The sequence below is a fragment of the Rhipicephalus microplus genome, unplaced genomic scaffold (genome assembly GCF_043290135.1).
Source record: "Rhipicephalus microplus isolate Deutch F79 unplaced genomic scaffold, USDA_Rmic scaffold_14, whole genome shotgun sequence".
Classification (NCBI taxonomy): Eukaryota; Metazoa; Arthropoda; class Arachnida; order Ixodida; family Ixodidae; genus Rhipicephalus; species Rhipicephalus microplus.
Window position 1 is genome coordinate 7,936,762 of NW_027464587.1, and position 27,941 is coordinate 7,964,702.

Sequence of the window (27,941 nt, forward strand, 5' to 3'; positions counted from 1 at the left end):
GTGTGTCGAAGGGCAGTAAGGGATGACGTCCGAAGAGTAGATAAAAAGGGGAGTAGCCCGCTGTTTCATGACGCGACGAGTTATAGGCGAAGGTTACGAACGGAAGAGCTATGTCCCAATCAGTGTGGTCGGTAGATACGTACATGGAAAGCATGTCCGTCAATGTGCGGTTTAGGCGCTCCGTAAGGCCGTTAGTCTGAGGGTGGTAAGATGTGGTGAAGTTGTGACGGGTAGCACAAGATCGGAGTAGGTCATCAACCACACGGGATAAAAAGTAGCGACCACGGTCTGTGAGCAGGTGAGTCGGAGCGCCATGCTGGAGAATAATGTCGTACAGCAGGAAGTCGGCAACGTCGGTTGCGCAGCTGGTTGGTAGCGCTCGAGTGATTGCATACCGAGTGGCATAGTCTGTGGCCACTGCAATCCATTTATTTCCAGTTGTAGAAGTAGGAAAGGGACCTAGCAAGTCCAACCCCACTCGATAAAATGGCTCGGCTGGAACTTCAATAGGTTGAAGAAGACCGGCAGGGGGAGTCATAGGCTTCTTTCGGCGCTGGCAGAGGTCACAAGATGTGACGTAACGGCGAACAGAGCAGTACAGACCCTTCCAGAATACTCGTCGTCGAATGCGGTCGTAAGTTCTGGAGACTCCTAGATGTCCAGAAGTTGGAGCGTCGTGGAATTGTCGCAGAACATCCTTTCGCAGGTGATGTGGTACGACGAGTAAAAGTTCCGCGCCGTCGGGGTGTAAGTTGCGGCGGTACAAAATGTTGTCTTGAAGCAGGTATCTGCTAAGAGAAGGGTCAGCATGACGCGATTGAAGGCAGTCAATGATGGTGAGCAACGATGGATCTCGGCGCTGTTCGTCAGCCACGTTCAAAAAGTCAGTGATGGCTAAAACGCAGGCATCGGATTCCAAATCAGTGGAGCTAGGTGGATCAACGGGGTGCCGGGATAAGCAGTCAGCATCGCTGTGCAGCTTTCCAGATTTGTAAACAACCGAGAACGTGTACTCCTGTAATCGAAGAGCCCATCGGCCGAGTCTTCCTGTAGGGTCTTTAAGCGTCGACAGCCAGCAAAGCGCATGATGGTCTGTGATGACTGCGAACGGACGTCCGTATAAGTACGGACGGAATTTCGCGATAGCCCAAACGAGGGCTAAGCATTCCCGCTCAGTTATAGAATAATTTTGTTCCGCTTGCGACAAAAGGCGGCTAGCGTAGGCTATCACACGGTTGGTGCCATTCTGTATCTGAGCGAGTATAGCACCAATGCCATGGCCGCTTGCATCGGTGCGAAGCTCTGTTCGAGCCGTTGGATCAAAATGAGCCAACACAGGTGGTGAGGTGAGGGCGGTAATTAGCGACGCGAAGGAATGTTCTTGGTCCCTTCCCCAAGAGAAGGCCACATTCTTTTTGAGGAGATCCGTGAGGGGCCTAGCAATATCCGCGAAGTTGAAGACAAAGCGGCGGAAGTATGAGCAGAGCCCAATAAAACTGCGAACTTCTTGTGTGGAACGCGGAACCGGGAATTCTCGGACTGCACGGACTTTGTCAGGGTCGGGTTGAACACCAGTGGCGTCAACAAGGTGGCCGAGTAGTTTAATCTGCCGACGTCCAAATGAACATTTCGACGAATTCAGTTGGAGACCAGCGCAACGAAAAACGTCAAGAATTGCCGAGAGACGAGACAGGTGGCTTTCGAAGGAGGGCGAGAAAACTATTACATCATCCAGATAGCAAAGGCAGGTCGACCATGTGAAACCGCGAAGAAGAGAGTCCATCATACGTTCAAACGTTGCCGGGGCATTGCACAACCCAAAAGGCATGACCTTGAATTGGTAAAGGCCGTCGGGTGTGATGAATGCTGTCTTCTCGCGGTCGCGGTCGTCGACCGAAATTTGCCAGTATCCGGATCGAAGGTCAAGGGTCGAGAAATAGTTGGCACCGTGGAGGCAGTCGAGCGCATCATCGATTCGGGGTAAAAGATAAACGTCCTTCTTGGTGATCCGATTCAGGTGGCGATAGTCGACGCAAAAGCGCCAGGTGTTGCCCTTCTTTTTAACTAAGACCACAGGGGAGGCCCAAGGACTCGATGACAGCTCAATGACGTCTTTACTGAGCATTTTCTCGACCTCCGTCTGTATTACTTGGCACTCAGCACGTGACACGCGATAAGGGCGTTTGTGGAGTGGACTGGCGTCGCCGGTGTCGATGCGGTGGGTTACGGCACTTGTGCGGCCCAGGGGACGGTCGTCGACGTCAAAGATATCCAGGTAAGAAAACAGAACACCCCGGAGCGCCGCAATTTGGGAAGGTAAGAGGTCGCTGGATATCATTTTGTCGAGGAACGCCTTATTTTGCGACGTGATGACAGGTTTCGCCATGGTCTTAGTGTCAGGTGTAAAAGAACAAATCGAACATTCATCAAGGGTGGAAAGATCGGCTAAAGTAATGCCTTGGGGAAGAACTTGGGTCGACGTAGAGAAGTTCAGAACTGGAAGTAGCACCGTGTTGTTAGCAACAATCACTATAGTATGTGGTAGTGCGATGTGGTGCGTAAGGGTGAAATCAATGAGGGGAGCTACCAGATAATCTCCATCAGGAACGGACGGGAAGGGCGACAGAGGAACGTACATAGCAGCCTGGGGCGGTAGCCGTAGAGACTCCACGGATCGTAGCCGAGTGCGACTTGGAGGAGTGAAATCGGAGCGCAAAGGCAATTCGAGCCGTAAGATACCGGTAGAACAATCGATGAGGGCGGAGTGGGTGGTTAAGAAGTCAATTCCAAGGATGACGTCGTGTGGGCAAGCATCGAGGACTGCGAAGAGAACGGAAGTGTGGTGGCCAGCAACAGTAACGCGGGCAGTGCACATACCAAGTACCGATGTTCGACTTCCGTTAGCAACTCGAACAGTAGAGAACATAGCTGGTGTGAGAACTTTTTTCAGGCGAGATCGAAGTGTAGAACTCATAACAGATACTTGGGCACCAGTGTCAATTAGAGCAGTAACGGCGTGGCCATCAACGAACACCCGAAGTAAATTGCGTCTTGAAATTGTAGCCGGTTGAGGGTTTTCGTTCCGAGTCGTCAACGCAGCGCCACCTCCAGGAGCTGCACTCATCAGTTTCCGAGTCGTCAACGCAGCGCCACCTCCAGGAGCTGCACTCATCAGTTTCCCGGGGAATGGCCAGAATAAGCCGGTGACAGAGAGCGGCGGCGTTGAGGGGAGCGTGACGGCCGACCCTGAGGTGACGGCGAGCGGCTTGACCAGGTTCTTTGGGCGACGACGTCAGCGTAGGACGGTTCGGAGCGTGGAGATGAACGGCGGGCTGAAGAGTCCTGATTATGGTCATCCGAAAAACCGGGTTGCGAATAGTGTCCACGGTCCTGACGGCGGTCGACATTACGAAAGCTTGGCCGGAAATACCCCCTGTTGCGACAATGGCGGGAGATGTGCCCAACTCGAGAGCAAGAAAAACAGATGGGTCGATCATCGTGTGTACGCCACTCAGATGGATTTCGGTAGCGTGGTGTAAACCGAGGAGTCGAAGCTGCCGCAGCGACAAGTGGGGCAGAGTGGTGGTCAGCGTTGTGGACAGGAGTGCTCATGGGCTGCGGCTGGGGAACCTGGACGCCCAGGTTAGCAAACTCCTGGCGTACGACGGCTTGAATGAGCGAGACTGTTGCCCAGTGGTCTTGCGCAGGGGGCTGATAGGAAGCGGGTGCCATGGCTTCGAGCTCCTGGCGAACAATTCTTGCGATATTGGCAGGAGGCGCAAGTGAACGGGGCGCTGCAGAATCCTCGCAAGATGAAGTCGCAGCAGTGTTTGGTAATCTCGCGATGTGGTGGGTGATTCGCCTGCTTTTTGCTTGTTCAAATCGTCGGCATTCGGATATGATGGAGTCGACAGTGGTGCAGTTCTTGCACATTAGTATGTTGAAAGCATCATCAGCAATGCCTTTCAACACGTTGCTGATTTTGTCCGCCTCGGACATGTTTTTGTCCGTCTTCCGGCACAGTGCCAGTACGTCTTGGATGTACGTGACGTACGACTCCGCCGATGATTGAACACGCGACGCGAGGTCCTGCCTGGCTGCCATCTGACGAGCAACTGACCGACCGAACAAATCGCGAAGCTTTTGCTTGCATGTGTCCCAGCTGGTTAATTCTTCTTCATGCGTCTCATACCAGGCACGTGCCGTACCCCTTAGGTAGAACAGAATATTTGCCAGCATAAGCGTTTCGTCCCACCTGTAGTGCTTGCTGATGCGCTCGAATAATGCGAGCCATTCTTCGACGTCCGTGCTGTCCGTCCCGGAAAACGTGCCAGAGTCGAGAAGATGGGGGGGAATCACAGGTGATGGAGCCGGCGCGGATGGCGAGGCCTGAGTGCCAGTTTCAGGCATCGTGGCTGGAGAAAGCTGGCGTCCACTGCGGAGTTCCAGAGCCGGGTTGTGTGAAGAACCCGCACCTTCCACCAAAAGATGTTACGGGGAAGATTTATTCACCGAGAGCTGGTCTTGCTAACGGCTTAAAGAGCGCACAGTCATGCAGGCCAACGGGAGAAGCTCTAGAGTCCAACCCACTACAACCCCGTTATCGTCTTCTTCATTTGGGTGCCAATTCAGCTGTGTCTAGGTGACAGTTTCATACACGTATCAATATTAAAAACCTTGTTTATGCGATGCATTTTTGCATCTTAAGACCCTACTTCGATTCTGTCCGAAATAAAAAACCACTTTTACGCCATTCAAACGCCGACCAAATATTTAGGAGTGCTGAATATGAACTTGCGTTTCCCTAGGTTCACGATTGGAGAAGTAGAGAGTGAGACAGGATAGGATGTTTTCTCAGAATGAAAAATTTATGCTCCAGAAAGTTCATGCGCTTCTACACACGCCGCGATCATGTGTACGTATCTGAAGTTTCTACCTAGTCAAGCTCTATCCACACAAAGTAGCTCCAGCTGGCTGAAAAGCTGATATTTTCACGTTTTCCTGGTCGACATGCAGCTAATCTCCTGCCAGAGATAGCGCAACACATTGTCACTTAATAAAGAAACACTTGCCTCAGCATCCAAAAGTGCTATGAATTTCTTTCGAGCTATTGTTAACTCGATTAGCGGTGCGGGCAAGTCTACGACATCACCTGCGCGACAGACTGACGATGCAAGTGATCAGAACGCATCAGTAGAATTACCGATCGCTGCGCGGTGTCCAATGTGGTTCACCGGCGGCGCCGTCTACTTTCCGAACAGCACATTCACTCCTGACCTGGTGTACGGTTGCAGTCGTGGGCGATGTGCCCCAGCGTGCCGCACCGATAGCAAGGCCCGCGAAAGCCACGCCGGCTCGATTGTAAGTCGCTTCAATCAGGTGGTGCTCACTCCGGGTTGTACCGCTCGTTGGGCCCTTGTGTCGACCTAGGGGCTTCTGCTGTGGAATGTTATCTACGGGGGCGGCGTGAGCCGTAGGGAGCGCATAAGCGTAGAGGTCCAAAGCGCGGTCTGACACCTCCCAACCGCGTGGTACATTCTTATCAGCGAACTATGATGACGCGTTACCCCTAAACACTTCTGAGGCTATCGCGCCGCGATTTCATGCACAGCGAGGCTCAATTGACTGTGCTGCGAGCAGAGGTGGGCGACACAATTGCGCAGCGAGGATGTCCCCTTGTATGCGCATCGCCTCCGTGGCGAGCTCTTCTAGGTCTGCGAACTTACATCCCCTGAAGTGCGTGACAAAAGTCGGGTGCCCTTGACGCGTAACGCGCTCGACTTTTGCTGTGTTGGTGGCATGAGGTTTAGCGAGACGATACAGTTTGTCCATCGCCCGTACATACTCCAGCAAGGATTTGCCTGGATGCTAGGTTCGTAGCTCCAGATCCCTTCACAAACGCCACTCATAATTAGTCGGTAGAAATTCGCCGCGAAAACTGTCGCGGAACTTTTCTACCATGGGGGCGCGATGTTTGATTAGTTGGAACCATCGAGCCGCTTGCTCCGTGAGCGGCACCAGGACCACGTGCTCGAGAAGTTCGGTGTCAAAAAGTCCCGTCGCCTGCTGATAATGGAGCAACCAGTCGAGATACTCGTTTGCACTCTTGCAGTCGTAGTAACCAGTGTAGGTAAGTATGTCTACCTTGACACATGGTCGCACAGTCCGCAAGGGGGCCTGCACTGTGTTCTGCAGGGTACTGGCGAGGCTTTACAAAACTAACAGCGCATTCTGTAAGAGTATCTCGCTCAAGGGCGAACTGTTACCCGCAGACTCACCTACAGTTGCGCCGTGTGTCGGAGCAACTTGTGGCAGTGCGTGTCTGTTCGCGTGACGGAGTGCCTGGCGAAACGGTCTCCATCGTAGGCTTAATCTCTACTAACACAGTCTCTGCACCCTCCTGATCGTCCCGCGTGAAACGACCACAATCTACGCTTTCGGAAAGTCTTAACAGTGCCCCCGCGTTAGCCAAAGGATCAACACTCTGCGACGCGACATCAGACAACATTGACAAATCTTGGAATTCCGACATGCTTGTTGTCCTACGTGTAGAGGAGCGTCGGTAGTTGCTCGCATCCACAAAACTAGCCGTGTTGCCAAATTCATTATGTTGGGCTCCAGATGTTTCAGTTTCAGTTTCAGTTTATTATTCATTTCAAAAAAGTAGTACAGTAATATTAATATACAGACAGACGAGGGTCCCAAAGTTAAAAACTGTAACGGGACCCTCGATGCATTATAACAATCAATAAATCAGATCAAGTTCACAAGCAACGAGTGAATGGAAATCAATTATACAATATAGAGTGATAAGTAATTATTATAGGCTAAGTGACACATCAGGCAACAAAAAGCAAGGCAAATAAGGAAAGAAAAAAGAAAGAACGGAAAAAAAAAAACATCTGTAGAGGGTTCGTCCTATGTACGGCTGAGGCAGAAGCCTAGCTAATGTTCCAGCCACACACAGTTGTACCGTGCACGATTAACGTCTCCTATCCCTAGCTTGTCACATGCAGCTACACGGGTTCGGGCGAATAAGGCAACAGGCTAGGTCAACAAAACGACCCATTATTGCTATACGTTAGCAATAGCGGGTAAATGTCGCGAGGAGATACTACGGAAAACAAGGGTAGATGCTTACTCCTTGGTCCTTGTCATCCTCGGCTCGCAGAGGGTTGCGTGTTCGACCTGCTTCCTCCTAGGCCAGTATCAGAGAGAGCGTGCGGCCGTCTGCACGCTAGTTTTGTTCACTGACCTGGTTTCCCTCTCCCCGACGAGAATAATAGCTTTTCTTGCTGAAGGAGAGGAAACCCGTTTCGCGCGCCGGGAAAAGGGGATCGCGAGTGCTGGCCACGGGGGTGTTCCATCCCTTCGTAAGAGGCTTTATTGACTCTTGAAGGAACACTCACGTTCCTTCAAGGCAACCAGACTGTCACACTGCCGTAAAAGGGAAAGGAATGCTGGACGCCTGTGCTCCCCCACAAGGGGCCTTGCAACACTTTTTGAGCATGGTCAGCAAACGCTGCCAATTGGCAGTCGAGGGAACCGAAAACTCGTGAGCCAAATATTGTAGCGCAGCACGCCACTTGGAATTCAAAATAAATTCTTAAAGTCAGATAAAAATTATTCTCTTCTCTCAGCAAATGACACCACAGAGTCGAAAATCGCTCGTCACAGTCAATGTACTAGCCATTGGCTCATTTGAGCATGGGTCCCTCGGTCGTTACTGGGGCCACCGCGGATGGCCACGACATGCCCATGCGTAAATGCGCGATCGCACTGAAAAGCTAATTAAAAAAAAGAGAGAGGGAGAGAGAAATGCTCAAGGTCACGATGCGCACGTGACATTACATCTCTCTGGAGACGGCTTTGCTTCAAGCGCATTTATCGGGAAGGGAGAATGATATTGCAGCATGTGGCAGATCGCAAAATTCTGCTCATACAGTTGAACACAGCTACATTGAAACTGACGGGGCGCCCAAAAAATTTTGTTGAAGCAAAAATTTCGTTGTAGTGAAATCGAAAAAAAATATAGCTGATCTGAGCTAGCAAAACAAAGGAACATTTATTCTCAAAATTTAAAAAGTGTTTGCTGCTTCCTATTTTTCCCCAGCAGCGTCATGACGTGATTCCCACCCATGCAAAGCGAGGCCATGGCGAAAAGCACTCTGAAACAACACCTAAAGCCACCTTCGTGAACGAACGCAGCAGTTGCATTAACACGTTAACACCAGCACCTGTCCTCCCCAAAGTGTATCACACACGGTGGCATCGCCGTGACAATGACGCCTGACGTACCGCTGTTCATGCAGGTCCTTTGCGCGTGCCTACGCTTCATAACCGGAGGCGCCGCGGAATCTTTTCTAACTGGAAGCGACGAGCTTCGCTACGATGCCGGCCTGCCGCCATCCTTCTGTGTGGGCGGTGATCCCTTCCGGCTTCATGAGGGTGTCTGCAATCAGCAGCTTGGTCACATCGACGATCATTTCGGACAGCCACCCGGGAGCACGATGACGTCAACACGCATGCCCACAAGGGTCCGCCTGTTTGCTTTAAATCTGGGACCATCGCCTACCTGCTTCAGTGGACACGGTGGCATCGCCGTGACAATGACGCCTGACGTACCGCTGTTCATGCAGGTCCTTTGCGCGTGCCTACGCTTCATAACCGGAGGCGCCGCGGAATCTTTTCAAACTGGAAGCGACGAGCTTCGCTACGATGCCGGCCTGCCGCCATCCTTCTGTGTGGGCGGTGATCCCTTCCGGCTTCATGAGGGTGTCTGCAATCAGCAGCTTGGTCACATCGACGATCATTTCGGACAGCCACCCGGGAGCACGATGACGTCAACACGCATGCCCACAAGGGTCCGCCTGTTTGCTTTAAATCTGGGACCATCGCCTACCTGCTTCAGTGGACACGGTGGCATCGCCGTGACAATGACGCCTGACGTACCGCTGTTCATGCAGGTTGGTGACCGGAAGGATAGCTTCCGTAGCGATTCCATAGCTCTTATAGTGCTGCCGTGTCCACAAGTTTTGGCTGACTGTGTATGTGACTGTTTTTCTATTGTGGGTCTGTTGTTGAGTCTTTCTGGCGATGTCGAGCTGAATCCGGGGCCTATAACGGACGCCGTATGCAAAGAAATGCTCCAGAATCAAAAAGAAATTTTGTCTAAACTAACAGCGGTTCAAGAAAAGCAAAATTCGTTTGAAACTAGAATTCTAGACATGCAAAATCGGCTTCTTGTTATTGAGACTAAGGTGCAAAGCTTAGATGAGACTCGCAGCAGGCTCGCAACTCTTGAAACAATTGTGGCTGAATGTCGTGACAAATCATCTAGTCTGCTTGATCAGGTGGACGATTTGGAAAATCGTTCGAGAAGAAACAACCTTATCATAAGGGGAGTAGCAGAAGATGAGAATGAAAAAGAAGAAACTCTACTAAAAAAAGTAAACGAAGAAATCTTTAGCTCTACCCTAAAGGTAAACATAACGTCTATTGAGAGAATTCATAGGATAGGAAAAAAAAATTCTGGCAAAACTCGCCCCGTCATCCTTAGGCTGGCAGACTATAGGGATAAAATGAAAGTCTTGCAGAGGTGCTCAAGACTGAAGGATACGGGTTACAGTATCAGCGAGGACTTCTCGAAAAGAGTACAGGGAATAAGAAAAAAACTTTGGGACTCTGCTATCGAAGAAAGAAAGGCAGGAAAGAAGGTAAAACTTGTTTTTGATAAGCTGAAGGTAAACAATACTCTTTACTGCTGGAATGAAGCGCGTGCCGAAAGAAGCAAGCTTGGAAATGATGATGCAACACGTGATAAGTGACAGGCACAGGGACAGAAAGATAATTTTAAAATAATCAATTTAAATGCCCGAAGTGTATCAAATAAATCACATATGCTTGAAGCCTTGGTTATCGATCACGAACCTGATATTATTTTAATTACGGAAACATGGTTGCACGAAATTATACCTGATACTGAAATCGCTCCACCCGGTTACTCAATGGTTCGGAGGGATCGTGATGGAAGAGGGGGTGGAGTTGCTTTCTTAGTCAAGAAAGGCGTTAATTATAGTTCCCTGGACGCAGCAGATGGTATTGAGGCCGTATGGATTAAAACAAAACTAAATAATCGCACCGTGTTTATAGGTGGGGTCTACAGACCTCCAAATTCCCCTGTTGAGTACATTTTGCAACTAAGAAGATTCATGGACAGCCACTTTAGAGAAAAAGACAATATCATCTTACTAGGTGATTTCAATCTTCCGGCTATTGATTGGCATTCGCATGTGGCCGTCGACTCACATGATGCTTCTTGTGACTTATTTCTCGACTTAATATTCTCTTTCAATTTACATCAGGTTGTAAATGAGTTCACTAGAGTATGTGCAACACGGTCCTCTGTACTTGATTTAATTTTATTATCCAACGCTTTGACTTCATATGTGAATGATTGCCTTGTTGAAGAGGGTTTATCAGACCACAAGATGATTATACTGTCCATGAGCATGTCGTCGTGCACCTCACAGCAGAAATCGGGCATCACTTATCCGAACTTTCAAGCTGCCGATGATGTTAGTGTTTTGGATTTTCTTGAAAGGTCGTTTTGTAACTTCACTGCTATTTATGAATCAAATGGTAGCTCTAACTGCTTGTGGGAATATTTTCATAATATAACAATGGAATGCATTAGGCGGTTTATTCCTAAAAGTTTTAAAAAGTGTAAAAGAAATAACCCTTGGATCACGAGAGATATAATTCATGTCAAACGGAGGATTAAAAGGAAGAGAAAAGCTTGTTCTCGTGATCCAAGTGCCCAGAACAAGACTGCACTTCATAACATGAGGCTTGATCTAAATCGTCTTGTCAAGGAATCTAAGGAAAGATTTTTTAATGTAACATTGAAAAAATTTCTGTACGAAGCACCTAGCAAATTCTGGAGGTATGTAAACCCGTCCGAGCAACAGAATACACCGGTCGATGAAAAAATTGCCCTTGAACGCGCGGAAAATTTCAATTCTTTTTTTTCTTCTGTTTTCACCGAAGACGATGGTACCCTTCCGTCCCTTTCTGACGCTTCCAATCGCCCTCCGGTATCCGACCCGTTAATCAACGAAGAAGGAGTATTAAACCTTCTTCTACACATTGACATTAAGAAATCCGCTGGTCCAGACGGCATTCCGAACGAGTTTCTATATAGATATGCTCAATGGGTCGCAAAGTATCTTACTATAATCTTTCAAACTTCAATTAATCAAGCCTCATTTCCTGTAGCCTGGAAAGAAGCTAAAATAATACCAGTTCACAAAAGTGGGAACACTTCAGAAGTGGGTAACTACAGGCCTATCTCTCTTACGAGTACCTGCTCCAAACTGCTTGAGCATATACTGTGTAAGCATCTCTCTAATTATTTAGACACTCACAATTTATTATCACCTGTGCAACACGGCTTTCGAAGGGGATTATCTACAGTAACGCAGCTTGTTGTTACAGTTCACGATTTTGCGCAGGCAATTAATCGACGGGAACAGATTGATCTAATATTCTTAGATTTCGCCAAAGCCTTCGATAAGGTCTCGCATCCCAAACTCTTACTAAAAGTAAATGAAATATTCAGAAACTCAAATATTACTCAGTGGTTCATTTCTTACCTCCATTCTCGTACACAGTACGTAGAAATAAATAAAATTAAATCGAAGTCCAGACCCGTTATATCCGGTGTGCCTCAAGGCAGTGTTCTGGGGCCTCTTTTATTTCTTATTTTTATAAATGACCTGCCCTCAGATTTGTCTGTTCCCGTGAGATTGTTTGCAGATGACTGCGTTATATATAACAAGATCACATCCCTGAGAGACCAGGTAGACCTGAACAACAACTTAAACAAAATTTTACTATGGTGTAATGAATGGCAGATGGTTCTAAACCCCGTAAAATCAGTTTGCATGAGCATAACAAGAAAAAAGGTACCTCTCAAATATAATTACAATATTGGTTCCCACGATCTAAAAAGGGTAACAGAATATAAATATTTAGGGCTAATATTCACTCCAGATTTGAGGTGGAATACTCACGTAGACGTCACCTGTAGAAAGGCAAACAAAACTCTATGGGGTCTGAGGCGCAGGTTACATGACGCAACACCCGAAGTAAAAAGTCTTGCGTACAAAATGCTAGTACGCCCAATAATTGAATATTGTAAAATAGTATGGGACCCTCATACCACCACTAACCTACATAAACTGGAGAAAGTTCAAAGAATGGCTGCCAGGTTTATATTCAATAAATATCAACGTATGCACTCTGCTTCCGATCTTTGCAACCGTGCAAACCTACAAGCCTTAGAACTTAGAACTAAGTATGACCGTTTGAAATTCCTATTCCTCATTATTCGTAGTCAGGTTAAAATCAACTCATTAGATTTCTTTGAAATTTCTCCAGATCCGCGCTCTAGACACAAACACACTTTATATATACAGCCACCAGCCACCCGAAACGACGCATTTAAATACAGCTTCTTTCCGAGGGCAATTAAAGAATGGAATGAACTACCAAACAAAGTCGCGATGTCTTCCTCTATCACGGCGTTTTCTGCAGCTTTAGAATCGCTTATTTTCTCCGAAATAGATGCGTCATAATTCACGATGTCAATGTATATTGCCTCTCGCTTTGTTAATTGTTGTTTTCTATGCGCAGAATGCAAGTGCACATGCCTGTGTTTAACTTTGTCTTTTAGTGTAAATACCTGTGTTCGCTGTATGTCTCTATTTTGTAACGTATTTCATGACCATTTCTTTCATTTGTTTTCCACTCCTGTAAAAACCCCAGCTGGGGTTGACAGTATTAATAAACAAACAAACAAACAAACAAACAAACAATGCCGAGATGGAGGCAGGGTATCGTGGAGCGGCGAGTTTTGCACTATTCTATGCCATTCTTATCAACCATCACTCACGGCTAGCAGATTTTGTTTATAATGCGGACGAACAGCCACTCTGATTAGGTACCACACTGGCCAACAGCGAACATAATCATAAGCATCGGAATCGGAAAAGGCAACGTTTTGCAGTTGCACCTAGCAACTAGCAAATCAAAGGAACATTCATTCTCAAAATCCAAAAAGTGTTTGCTGCTTCCCATTTTTTCTCAGTAGTGTCACGATGTGATTCCCACCCATGCATAGCGAGGCCATAGTAAAAAGCACCCTAAAACAACACCTAAAAACCGCCTTCGTGGATGAACCAAACAGTTGCTTTAACACGTTAACACCAGCCGCGGTCTGCCTCAAAGTATATCCGACAAGGCCAAGATGGAAGCAGGGTATCGTGGAGCGGAGAGTTTTGCATTATTCTATGCCATTCTTATCATCCATCACTCGTGGCTAGCTGATTTTGTTCATAATGTGGACAAACAGTCGCTCTGATTAGTTACCACACTGGCCAAGCGCCAACATATTGATAAGCATGCGAATCGAAAAAGGCAACGTTCCGCAGTTGCACCCAGCAGCTGCATGAAGGAAACCGTGAACTGAGCGAATGAGCTTCAGCTTCGGATTGTCTGTGGCTCTGAAGCAAGCCAGTGGCAAAAGCAGGACAGTCTCATAGCCATCACTGTCGAGCAATGGCGGCACCCATGCTTGCTGAACAACGGCGGCTCATATACGGCACGCTAACCACACAATGTTTTTTTCTTTTTAAAAAATTACACAATATCGTGCCCTCATGAAGTGAAAAAAATGTCAAGCATTTATAAGGTATAGTAGCAGTTTCTAGGGGTGCCAACGCGTGTTTTACAGTTCGTTGACGCATCTTTAGGCTCTGAAAATGCAACAGAATCTTAAAGATTGGGTTTACTGCATAGCAATAAATATTGTGAGCGCGACAAGCAAATGACTCTTTATTCTCTTTGATAACATCATCACCTGTACATCTTCATATTTAAATATCATCACCAGCGTGATTTAGCTCAAGCCTGGCTGAATAAACCGGTTCCTCACAAGTGGTGAACGGTGCTTTTCGTTCCCTCAAGTCCTCTCGCCCGTTCTCGCTGGAGATCCGCTCGGGCCGTCGCATACAACCCCCTGCCATGGCAGCCCAAGAAAACCCTGGCCCATCCAACGTCGCCGTCCTACTGACACCACCGCCACCCGCTCCGCCCAACAACATTCGCCTGCGCAATCCACCTGTTTTCCGGTCTCCGAGGCGATGATGTTGAAGACTGGATCAAGAACTACGACCTCGTCAGCGATTTGAACAGGTGGGACAATGCACAGAAGTTGCGCAGGGTCCCATTTTACTTCTCCGATGTTGCGAAAACTTGGTTCTGGAACCACCACCCCAATCTTCCCGACTGGGACACTTTCGAGCAGCAAATTAGTCAGATATTTGGTGCCCCTGCAGTTCGCACTAAGCAGCAAAGAAGAAGCTTGCTAAACGCACGCGGCTGCCGGGTGAATCTTACACATCTTATATTGAGGATGTCTGTGCACCGTGCAAGCGCGTTAACATCGGCATGTCTCAGAACGACCAAATATGCCACATTATTAAAGGCATTAACACCGTCGCCTTTAACGCCCTCGCCACGCAAAATCCTGCCACCACCCAGGACGTGATAATCATCTGTCACCGACTTGACGAGCTTCAGTCTTTTCGCCTTTGCTACGATGGCACTGACATTCGTTTGCTTGCACCCCTCGACTTGCGTGCGCTTATTCGCGACATCGTTCGTGAAGAACTTCACGGGCGCTGCTCTTCCTGTGCTGCAGAAGTTACTTTCCCTTCTGAAAAAGATAGCTTGCGAGACCTGATTAAACAAGAGGTCGCCTCCGCATCGCGTCCGACGTGTTCCAATGGTCCCTGCGTGCGCCAGACGCGCCCGTACGCCGAACTTGCCGCGCTCTCTGCCGCACGCACTGTTTCTGTGCCTACAACAGCAGACAATACGCCTGTGGCTTCGTTACCACCGCCAGTGCATGCACCGCCTTACTACGCACCTCAGCGCCCACCTCAACCAATCTGTTATTACAGCAGCTATCGAGGACATATCGCTCAGTTTTGTCGAAGGCGCTACAAGATGAGCAACGTGGCTACGCTCCTGAAGAATATCGAAGCTTCCGTCCGATCATGAACTACCTACGACCACCCTCCCGATCGTCCCAATACCGTTCACTGTCTCCTACCTACCATACTGACATGCCTGGGAATTCCCGTACGTCTCGCCGCAGTTCGCCTTCGCAAAGTCGCCGTTCAGTGTTGCCTCTGCGGCCCGCCTCCCATTCCATTCCACGAACGCCCACGCGGAAAACTCCCCAATGCAGTTTTAGGAGGGAAAACTGCATCCACCGGACAGCTAACAATTCCTCCAGAGTGGCCATCGAATTTGATAGTAGTGTTTGTAGAAGGTGTATGCGTTGAGGCTCTTGTAGACACTGGCGCTGCCGTTTCGATTATTCGTGCTGATTTTTGTTCCCGCCTTCGAAAAGTCACCACGCCTTATGGCGGCCCACCTCTACGTGCGGCGACCAACGCTCTCATTCGTCCCCTTGCACAGTGTACCGTTCGTGTCTGCATGGAAGGCATTCGTCATCGCATTGTTTTCACGGTATTTCGTGAGTGCGCCCACGCTCTCATTCTGGGGTGGGATTTCTCGTCTTCTGCGTCAGCTTTCATATCTTGTCATCAGCGCCTCCTGCATCTAAATGCCACTAACTCTTCTCCGCTTGAACACGATGGTCGCATGTGCCTTGTCACCACGTCAAATTATTTACTTCGGCCATACATCGAAGAAGTTATCAGTGTTAATTACACCGACATTGTGGATGATGACGTACTAATTCTTCCTTACTGCCATACCCTACGTAGGGACATTGTGATCGCGCCAGGGCTTATTTGCATCTTCGATGGGTCTACGTACCTAACCGCCATAAATAAAACGCCCGAGTGTGTATTGCTCCCCTGTGGCTCAACAGTATCTTGCGCGGTCAACAGTGAGCCTGTTGTGATTGATACTCTTCCGAACAACAACCACAACGATGTCCCAAAGTCACAATCACTGCCATTCAATGCTTCTTCCACATCTGTGTCGGCAACCATAAGCACTGACTTAACACCTGATCAAACTGAAGATTTGCTCGCCCTGTTAAATAGACACCGATCTCTATTTGACGTGAGCTCGCCCGCCCTCAGCATGACTACCACCGCTACTCACAGCATCCAGACTGACGGCTCTCGTATTGTACATCGGTGTCCATATCGCGTGTCTCAGGCAGAATGCAAGATGATCGAGGAAAACGTCTCAGGCATGCTACGACGCAACATCATACGTCCTTCCTCGAGTCCCTGGTCATCTTCAGTTGTTCTCGTTCAAAAGAAAGATAGGACAGTGCGTTTTTGCGTCGTTTACCCTGCGCTAAATAAAATAACGTGTAATTATGTTTATCCCCTCCCTCGGATCGACGATCCACTGGATTCATTACAGGGCGCAGAGTATTTTTCTAGCCTTGACCTTAGGTCAGGCTACTGGCAGATACCAATGTCGGAGTCTGATAAAGAGAAGACCGCCTTTTCAACGCCAGATGGGTTGCACCAGTTTAATGTGATGCCTTTTGGACTCAGTAATGCGCCCACCACCTTCGAATGCATGATAGACGGCGTATTGCGTGGTTTAAAATGAAAAACGTGTCTGTGCTATCTCGATGACATAGTAGTGTTTTCATCCACGTTCTCGCAGCATCTACAACGTCTTAACGAAGTCCTCACACGTCTTGCAAAAGCCGGTCTACAGCTTAACACCAAGAAATGTACCTTTGCTAGCAAGACAATCAAGGTTCTCGGCCACCTTGTCAGCAAAGAAGGAATTCGACCCGACTCCAAGAAGCTTGCCGCCGTCCTCGATTTTTCTTGTTCACTACGTCAAAAGAACCTGCGCAGCTTTCTTGGGTTATCTTCTTACTTCCGGTGCTTCATACGTGGCTTCACGAAACTTGCGTCTCCGCTCCATCAACTCCTCGCAAGGAACATCCCCTTCATTTGGCCCGAAGACTGCGAAAGCGCTTTCACGGCATTGAAGCAAGCCCTCATGTCGGATCCGGTACTGTGCCACTTCGATTCCACCGCGCTCACTATCCTTCACACCGACCCAAGTAGTCATGGTCTTGGTGTGGTACTTTTGTAGCGTGACAAAAACTCACGGGAACACGTCCGTTGCTTACGCAAGTCGTGCTCTTACTACTCCAGAAAAGAACTACACTATCTCCGAGCAGGAGTGCCTTGCTGTTGTTTGGGCAGTGCGAAGATTTCGACCATATCTTCACGGCCGTCATTTTACCGTCATGACCGATCATAACGCCCTATGCTGGCTTTCATCGCTGAAAAACTTATCGGGTCGCCTCGCTCTATCGCGCTGTCCTTTGCCCAGCGGAAGCCACTCACCATCGATACTCCAAAACGACAGCACCTCTCCAATCGCAGAGCTAAGCTCATCACCCGTCCTTGTTTCACAACAATGTGTCGACCAATACTGCCGCACCGTTGTTGACCGCTTGACCGGCTCTACTGCTCCTCCAAATGCCAGACTCCGTCGACAACTTAAACAATTTAAGTTTGTCGGTGATGCTTTATGTCACTACATTTACCACATTGATGGCAACAAGTGGGTACCCATCATCCCACGTTCTATGCAACGTGAAGTTGTGCAAGCCTTTCATGATGATCCAACCGCCACTCATCTAGGTTATCACAAGACTTACGACAAAATACGAAGTCGTTGTTTTTGGCCTGGCCTCTCTTCAGCCGTCGCTAAGTACGTTGCCTCTTGTGTCCATTGCCAACGGCGAAAACGACCAACAACTGCTCCGGCTGGCTTAATGCAACCTCTTCCTTGTGCCGCCTCACCTTTTGAAGTCGTTAGAATTGACTTATATGGCCCTCTTCCTATATCATCCAATGGGAATCGCTGGATTGTCACGGCCGTCGACCACCTTACCCGCTACGCAGAAACAGCTTCTATTCCATCTGGGACTGCCACTGAGATTGCCGATTTCTTTAAACAGCTTCTATTCCATCTGGGACTGCCACTGAGATTGCCGATTTCTTTCTTCGCCACATCTTTTTGTGTCATGGAGCTCCACGCATTCTCCTGAGTGATCGTGGCAAAGTCTTTCTCTCTTCCATTGTCGAGCAAGTTTGGCGTGCCTCGAACACTGTTCACAAGACCACTTCTAGCTACCACCCGCAGACCAACGGATTGACTGAATGGTTTCATCGGACCCTATCGGACATGATCGCCATGTACATTCACCTCAACCACACGAATTGGGATGCAATTCTACCCTTCGTGGCATTCGCCTATAATACGGCTTCTCAATGCACTACCGGCTTTTCTCCATTTTTTTTTCTCGTCCATGGTCGCTCGCCGAGTTTCGCTCTGGGTGTCTCTTTTCTTTCGGCCCCTGCACCCTTGACGGCTCCTTTCTCTGAAGAATTTCTATCTCGTCTCGCACAATGCCGTCACCAGGCCTGTGTTGACACCGGCCTCTCTCAAGACACTCGAAAATCTCGCTATGACTCGTCTCACTGTGTTGTGAGTTTTTCCCTTGGTGACGAAGTTCTTCTATGGACTCCACTACGCGTCCCCGGCCTATGCGACAAATTCATCAGTCGCTTCATTGGGCCGTACACGGTGGTCGAACAGACATCTCCTGTCAATTAACGCGTTTCTCCTCTTAGCGCTAATCCTGATCATTGTTGCCGAGGAACAAAGATAGTGCACGTATCTCGTTTAAAGCCTTATGCGTGACGCATTTCATAATGCTGTCAAGCGACCAGGTGGCCGCTTTCACCGCGCGGGAGAATCAGTGTGAGCGCGAAGGGCGAATGACTCTTTATTCTCTTTGATAGCATCATCACTTGTACATCTTCTTCATCTGTAAATATCATCACCAGCGTGATTTAGCGCGAGCCTGGCTGAATAAACCAGTTCCTCACAATATCTGAGCCTGGAATCGCACCGTAAAATTTCGTTGAAGCGGGATGACCAAAGACGAAGTGTTGGTTGTGACAACAATATTTATGCATTGACTTCTATGGACTGCTAACGAGGAATCGTGAATTTTCGTTGTAGTGGAAATTTCGTTGAAGCAGCGTTCATTGTAGCGCAATTTGGCTGTACTGGACAGATTCTAAAAATTTTTGCGGTAGTTAATTCGTGGGGCAATAAGCTTCTTTAGTAAATGCATTCCATGGCTACTTGAAAAGCTGTTGAAAAACCCTTTGAATGAACATATTAACCTCAAATCGATTGACCTTTTTTCTTAAGCTGGAAAGCTTGTTTTGCCGACTTGTACACTCTAACTGTAATGAATAATGTTACATTTTACAGGTTATCATTTGCATCTTACTGAAAGTCAAATCCTGCATTTCTAACAATTGTTTCGACTTCCTTTGAATGCGATAGATGAATGAACTTTATTTGATCTTTTGGAACGTGCTTTAGCACATTGCGGGCTGCTCCCACGTCGGAACAAGAAAGACCATGTCTCTCTGCTGCGTCGCGAGCCCGGTAGACGGCCCATAACTGTTGTTCGAGTCCGAAGCTTCAAATAGCACCCTAATCTCACGCTATTCAACAAAATTTATCCTGAATTATAGCCAACTAATACATGTTCCTTCTGCAACGATTTGGACGCCGTGATGAATTCCCCACAGCATGACGTGGGGCACTACCACAGCATATGTTCCAAAGTAGCTATGTCGTCGCAGAAGGAACATGCATTAGTTGGCTGTAATTCAGGATAAATTTTGTTGAATAGTGCGGGATTAGGGTATGCCCCAACCTGAAGAAGCCTGAGTGTCAGAGCCTGAGGTCTGCTTAGTGATCTGTGTGATGGAGGGTATTGTTTCCGCACCAGGTAAAAATATTTTATCAGTTTATTGTACGAGATGGGAGGGTCGTGGTTCTCCAAGACATCAGCACTGCATCCTTGATAGCTATGCGGTTTACTAGTCCTCGCACAGCTATGTGGGCTGACTCGTTGACATTGGGCGGGGCTTCCTCAATGCGTCCCATATGAGCCGAGAACCAAGCGAGTGTGTGTGGCTCAATGTTTTTGTCTCGAAGAATTTGCAAAGCTGGTTCCGATATTGTTCCCTTGGCAAATGCTCGGACTGCCGATCTCGAGTCGCTGTAAATTGTGGACCTCCTGTTACCAGCAAGGTCAACGCAATCGCCTATTGCTCTGCTATTTCAGCCACCGTCATCCGGACCGCTGTCGAGTTGGTGATACTGGCCTCGTGATTGGTGCTCACTACTGCATGCGCCTTCCCCTCAGGATATGGAAAAAAAAAGCACTTGCATAAAAAAAATATTGTGCAGGTTAGTTATGTCATGATGAATATGCCCATTTTTCATTGTACGTCGATAGTATTCTATCCGAATTCGATTTGAAATTATTCGACATAAAACACTATTCGCTTCAAATTCACTTCGAGCCTAAAATTCACTATTCGCACAAACATAGTCTTCAGAGTGATGTGAGCTTCAAGGAAATTCAGGAAAGCTGTAATACAGTGAAATTTAGCATCAAGTGAGGTTTTGAAGCTAGAAATTCGAGAGCATGCTGATTCCACTGTAAGATAAGCTACGGCTATAAAAGAATGCTTACTTTTTTTTCTTAAGCATCTAGTGAACATTTGCGCACAATCCAGAGTTCTTGAACGGCTCTGGTGGTTCTTAACGTGTCACGGAAGTGCAGTGGCTGCAACTTTTGACAGTGAATACCCAACCTTCCAGGCTATATATACATCCGGTGTTTCCATATACGAAGATACATAGTATCTTAAGATTGCCTCCCAATTAAACCAGCAGCCACTTTGAATGAATCAGTGCTTTTAATTTAGCAAATGATAAAGCTCAACAGTACTTCAAATGACATTTGCCTCATTATTGTGTTTTGTTTTGCGTTATTTAATCACAACGGTGCCATAGTGCGTTCTAAATTTAATTGGCTATGTAATTTAGTTTCACGGTCTTTTACTCTGCTGTGTAGCTTACTCATGCTGTGTTTTCCGTGTCCTTTTTTATTGATTTTACTCTAAAGGCGAAAGCCTTACATGACTTTACACACGTGACAATTTACTAACTGCGTCTCGCACCGGAGGCGTCAACATGTGATGCAAGAAGTTTTTTTTTGCTCACGACGCATTGATATCGAAAATTGACTTTGCACACTTTTACAATTTGCGCAAGTATTGTACAGCAATGTGGTGCAACCGCTATTGTGTCGTCACCCTCAGATATGGGTGGTGCTGAAGTCTCTGTTGCATACAACGAATGTGTGCTTTGATTTTTTGACGCTGTGAGGACCTGCATGTAGCTCCACCTGTTCGGCATATCACCTCGACACTTTTGGTCATCTCAGTGTCTGTATAAACGAGAATGGTGAGCCTTTCACTCATCGAGCTTCTGTATTACCTACTGGCATGGAACAAGCAAGAGGCGGCTGGTATGCTCACTTTCATTAAATGTGTTATTAGGCTTGTGCGAATAGTAAGCTTTAGGGTCGTAGCAAATTCGAAGGGAATAGCGAATTTGGTCGAATAATATTGAATCGAATTCGAATCGTATTATGATATAAAAAAATGGGCATATTTATTGTGACCTAACCTGCACAATATTTTTTTAATTGAAATAAGGCCTTTAGACAAACACCTTTTTTTCTTTGTTCAAAGGAAGTTGCAACAGCTTTGAGTATTGGCAGGATCTGACCTTCGGTATAATGCGAGTGATAACCAGTAAAACATCTAACATTTTAAAATTTATTATACTTAGAGCATATAAGCCGTCATAAAAAGCTTTAAACTCAAGAAATTATGAATCGATGTAGGGTAATATGTTTATTTAAAAAGTTCTCCAACACTTTCTCATGAAGTGGATTCACTAAAAAAGCTTGTTGCCTCATGGAGTCCCTACCGCAATAATTTTTCGAATCTGTCCAGTACGTGCGGAGTTGCAAAGATTTGTCGCATGTTGCAATTGCATTCTCTCTTCTCATTCCAACAAAAGCGCTGGAACCTAAGCAGGGAGGGATGGCACGTGGCAAAAAAATATGTCATGCATGCATCGTGATCTTGAGCCCTACTTCTCTCTTTTTTTTTTTTTCGAATACGGGGCTTTTCAGTGGGATTGTGCACGTACGCGTGTACATGTGGCAGCCTCCCGCGACGGTTCCAGTAACAACCGAGCACCCCATGCTCAAATGAGCTAGTGGCAGATACAATGGTTGTAACGAGTGATTTTTGCATTTGTGGAGTCATTTGCCCAGAAAAGAGAGCAATTTTCAGCTGACTCGGAATTCATTGTGAATTGCAGGCCACGTGCTGCATTATAATATTTAGCTCGCGTGTTCTCTGTAGCCTCGACCACCGATCAGCAGCGTTTTCTGACCATGCAAAGTGTTAAGGAGGCCTCTTTGATTGATTTGTGGGGTTTAACGTCCCAAAACCACCATATGATTATGAGAGACGCCGTAGTGTAGGGCTTCGGAAATTTCAACCACCTGGGATTCTTTAATGTGCACGCAAATCTGATTACACGGGCTTACAACATTTCCGCCTCCATCGGAAATGCAGCCGCCACAGCCGGGATTTGATCCCGCAACCTGCGGGTCAGCAGCCGAGTACCTTAGCCACTAGACCACCGTGGCAGGGCAAGGAGGCCTCTTTAAATTTGAAATGAAACTTCGCGGATAATCTGATTTCCCCTGGACAGGTGCTTTCATGGCTTAGTACGTTCACACTACAGTGAAACCATCTTTACAGGTGGTCACATAAGGATCAATATACATCTATTCGTTCATTGCAAATACTTCGAGATTTTCCATAATTTTAATTCGAATCAAAGTGAATTCGAATACTTTACTATTCGTTCGAATTTTCGAAGCATTCGAATCATTCGAATATTCGCACAAGCCTAGTAATCATTCATAGCAGCTATGCCAACAGGGCTCGTGCCAAGTCCGATGCAGCCTCAACAGTCTCCAGCACGCCGACGGTTCCCGTCGATGCTCAGTAGGCGAGCAAGCGCTGCTTTTTTTTGCACTACACAAATATGCTGTGAAGCCATAGAAAATCCTCGGCACAGTGTGAGCAAAAGTTTCAGAACATCGCGTGACGACCTGACAAAAACGCCTTCGATTAGCCACTGGTCCACGTGAAGAATGTCACTCTCATCGTAGTGCTTTTTGCACACGCGCATATTCGGGAAAACAAATGTGAAACCACCCGTTCTTTGTCGCGGCATTGTGCGCTTCTCCTTTTCTCGTTGATCACTGTCTGTAGGTAGAGAGAACTCTGAGCCTTCTTCGACATTTGTTTCGTGACTGGATGGACAACCAGGTGCCTAGTATTCTTCCTGATCTTCAGGCACAGCACACTAGGCATAATAGTAATCATACGGCCAAAAATTACGCGACGGCACGCCACGATATTATGCACTGACCCCATAGCAGCACCAGTAGCCAGCTTCCTTCCGGTCTGCCCGATGCCTCGGGCGGTGATGCAGCGCCCCCCGCTGTCTCTGCTCGCAGTGCACCAAGCTCTCCCATAGAGTTCCGGTGAAGCTTCACGATCAGTAAATATATTGAAGGACTCTGACGCGCGAGAGTGCCAGCCAGGTATGATCTTTCCCGCACTCTGGACAAAAAGGAAGAAAAGGCTTTGTGGTAGGTACCTTAGGTGACATCTGTTGTTTGTTTATTGGTCGCGATGGGGCACAGTCAAAAGATGTGCACTTGTAAACGCGACTTGTCGTTTAGTGCATGATCGTGCCACGTTCACAGCCAGTACAAATAATCCAGGTTCCACTTTTTCCGGAAAACTGCAGTGATAACAGCAATGCGAGCCCCATGAACGAGCCCCATGAACGAGAGAGAATAAACTTTATTGAAGAATTAAAATTACGTGACTAATCCCGGGTGGAGCCCTCTTGTAGAGCCCCACTGGCCACAGCGGCTCGCCGGGCCTGGTCTAGGGTCACCAGTTGGCTCCCCAGTGCCAGCTCGGAAAGCCGTGCTTCCCAAGACCACGTTGTGAGTGTTTGTATTGAGCCCACCAACCTAGATACTGCATTGGCTGGCCGCTCGGTACATTGGTAGGTTATGTGTGTAAGTGTGGCTGTGTGGTTACTACACCATGGGCATACCCCTGTTGTGTATATCTGTGGAAAAATTGCGTGTAGTTTTGATATGTGGGGGTATGTGTTCGTTTGGAGGCGGCGCCAATCCCGGGCTTGTTGGCTGCTTAAGTTCGGATGTGGAGGGGCGTACGTGCGTCTTGTAAGGCGTTGGTTTTCCAATATCTGCCTGCTTGTTACACTTTGCTCTTCATGATGCCCTGTGAGGTGTCCTGAGGAGAGTCCTGCGTCTCGGCCAGTAAGTCCGCGAGCTACGCAGTTTGCCTCCTCGTTCCCCCCCAGGCCGTCATGCCCTGGGCACCAAGTGACGCCATGTGCCTCCATCAACATGGACCCCAAAATATCAGTGACGCACCTTGGAAGTGTGCCTCTAAGGTATAAGCGACATGCAGCTTGTGAGTCTGTCAAAACATACGCTGAGTGCCCCCTTCTTTCGGCTTCTCTGATTGCCAAGGCTATGGCTGCTGCCTCTGCGGTGGCACTTGATCTGGTGCGTAGGGACGCGCAGGCCACGACTTTGCTTTGGTTAGTCACTGCCAATGCATATGCTTGTTTTCTGGAGCCTTGTGGTGGCGCGGGATACCCCATGAACGAACCGCTTTACAATGTGATCCAACTCCAGAAAATGTGGATGCGGCCAAAGACTGAGCCGACCCTCAAGCGTTTCTCGATCGTTGATAATAATGGGCTGGATTGGGCGGTTTGCACTTCTGATCGGCAATATCACGGAAATTGCCATTTATGCACAGCCTGGTGCAGGAGGTCAGATTGGCGCAGTAAGGCGCGATAAGCACTGGACTTCCAATTCTGATAAAGGGGTGCAGAGCCATCCTGTGGCGCTGGCCCTGGATATTTTTTTTAAGAGTTTGCCTTATGCACTCATTCATTGCCAACGGACAGTTGGCCATCCTGTCTTGCAGCTGTTTCAGATGCCCACTGCTTTTCTTTCATCCTTTTAAAATTCGGATCATGGGTCAGCGACAAGCCAGAGTCTGGCCAGCTCGAGTCTGGCCACTTTCGATGAGAATGTGGAAGAGCAAGTCGGGCATCCTGCCCTCTGCGTGAATATGAAAACTCGCCGCCTATGAAAAGTAGGATAATGTACAGAAGCGGCGACATCAGATAGTGAAGGGTTTTTTTAATATATTTTTTTCCTTGGTCGGCACTCTGTTAATTCCGTCCATGGTGAGGGATATTGCACCAAGCTAGCTGCAGCATGCAGTTCATAGGAACACACGTGCACACAAGCATTCAAAGCTCATTAAGGCAAAACCTCGTTAGTATGTACATACAGGCCGAGAAACTGCCCGAAACACAGCTAAGTATGCACTAAATATAGTATGCATCAAGCACCAAGTACATAAGTGTGCGCAGTGCCCTCCCTTTCATGTGACTGTATGGGGCTGGCTTTGCGTCTTTCCGCTGGCCCCCGTGCACACATTCGACCAAATACCAATTTGTATATATGTGCGCTCACAGCTAAAGAAAGAATGAATACAGTGCCACAGCAAACATTCTCCAAAGTGCCCGCCATGAACACATTTTGTTATATTCAGTTTCGGTTTTTACTTTGTGTTCTTTCACCCCCAGGGGGCACGTCTGTCCTCTATTTATATATTCGATGTGTTGCGTACAATAAACGTCTTTTTGTACGGTGGTGCTGCCGGTGCTTCTTACGTCTTTCGCAAACAACACATTGGCGATGAGGATGGAACAAACACGTCAAGCTACCTTCAGCATCGAGTGTCGTCCGGGTCCGCCCCGCCATGAGTTTCTCCGGCCTTGCTCCGCCGCCGCCGTTCCTCCCGACGCCCGGCCGGCCGTCGCTTCCATGGGAGGAGTGGGCGCAGACTTCAACACTCTACCTTCCAGCGTCCGGAGCAGCTGAGTTCCCACCAGCGTGACGCAAGGCCATTCTTTTGCATTGTTTGGGGGCGGAAGGGCAGCGTGTTTACCGGACTTTACCTGCAGGGTCAAATGCTGCAGCACCAGCAAGCGCCGCAGCACCGGAAGTACAAGAGAAGCCTCCCGCGGCCGCTACTGACGAGTACGAGGCTGCACTCATCGCCTTACGGCAGCAGTTTTTCACGTCGTGTAACGTCGTCGTCGAGCGTCATCGTTTCCACCGCCGCAGCCAACACGCAGGCGAGTCTGTTCATGACTTTCTTGCTGCTTTACGGGAGCTCGTTTCGCATTGTTCGTTCGCTTCACAAGATGATGCTCTGCGGGACTGATTTGTTGCCGGCGTTGTTTCCAACCGCGTACGTGAACGGTTGCTGCTCGAGGGTTCCTCCCTTTCGTTCGAGAGCGCAGTGCGGATCGCTCTTCAGTTTGAGCAAGCAGCTGAAGAGCTAAAGGAATTTTCTGCTTCGGTCGAGCCTGTTTCTGTACGGCGTCGTTCCCAGTATTCGCATTCTTCGCGAAAATTCAATTTCCAGCCCAAAGGGCATTTTCAGCAAAACTCTCCAAGCGCTAGCGGTTCGCGTGCCTCGCAGGGGCGCCGCCCCCCTCGGCGAGACAGAGATAGCCGGTCCGTTTCACCACACTGTTTCTGATGCGGCTCGCGGAATCACCGCGCATCAGCGTCACAGTGCCTTGCGCAGGGAAAGAAGTGTTTGTTTTGCGGTATCAAGGGACACTTTCAGAAAGTATGCAACCGCAAGCGTCAAATGCAAGGCAGGACTCGTGAAGTTGGCATCGATGACGATGCTTTGTCAGGGGGAAGTTCTGAGCAAGTTTTGACTGTGCAGCGTCCCGCTCTCAGCGCAATTTACATACAATTACGCGTAGCGGATGTCAAGTTGTCATTCCTTGTTGACTCAGGGTCGTCTGTTTCAATTCTATCAGAGCAAGAATTTCACGAACATTTTCAAAGCGGTTTGCTCCTCCCAGCTCTGCATGTCACTTTGTTTGACTATCCGAAGCGCCCAATTTCCGTGCTAGGCTGTTTCCAGGCAGATGTTCAGTTTAAAGGGCGCTCTGCACCACTTCTTTTCTACATCGTTCGCCAAGGAACTTGTCTGATTGGCCTTGACGGCATTAGGGCCCTAAATCTTCGAATACAGGGCTCCACTCTTGAGTGCCTACACAGGTCCGTTGCCCCGCCGCCGCGTGTTAATGACCCGACACTTTGTCACATTCCGATGCAGTCAATAGAGCAACCCAGGCAAGCAAACCTTCCGCCAGCCTTGGAACACGACTTCAGTTCACTTTTCAGTCCCGAGTTGGGTCTTGCGAAGCGGTTCACGCATCGTGTCAAGATTCGGCAAGGCGTGCAGCCGGTATCTTCGAAGCTGCGCCGTCTTCCATATTCACTTCGGGAACCAGTGTCAAATGAACTTCAGAGGTTGCTGCGCCTTGACATCATCGAACGCATCGATGCTTTTGAATTGGTTTCGCCCATTGTTGCCGTTGTCAAGAAAGACGGCACCATCAAAATTTGTGTTGACCTCCGGGAGCCTAACAAGGGTATTGTACCAGACAGCTTCCCGTTGCCTCATACAGAGGAACTCCTTCATGCCTTGGTAGGCGCGACACAGTTCTCAAAACTTGACTTGGCTTTTGCCTACCATCAGGTTCTTTTGCACCCTGACAGCAGGGACCTGACAGCCTTCATCACACATGAAGGACTCTTTCGGTTCAAGAGAGTTTGCTGTGGGTTAGCTTCTGCCCCAGCGGCATTTCAGAAGATGATGGCCACAATTCTGGATGGCTGCCCTGGTGTGTTGTTCTACATTGATGACGTGATAGTCTTT

General features: G+C 48.2%; 1 protein-coding gene and 1 pseudogene across 8 annotated transcripts in view; one reads left to right on the top strand and one right to left on the bottom strand.

The window, feature by feature from the left end:
• The window catches only part of LOC119181217 (DNA excision repair protein ERCC-6), a 794,400-nt gene that overhangs the window by 581,271 nt on the left and 185,188 nt on the right, over window positions 1-27,941 (bottom strand). The gene's annotated exons all lie outside the window — the stretch shown is intronic.
• On the top strand, window positions 5,224-27,073 carry LOC142784464 (uncharacterized; annotated as a pseudogene).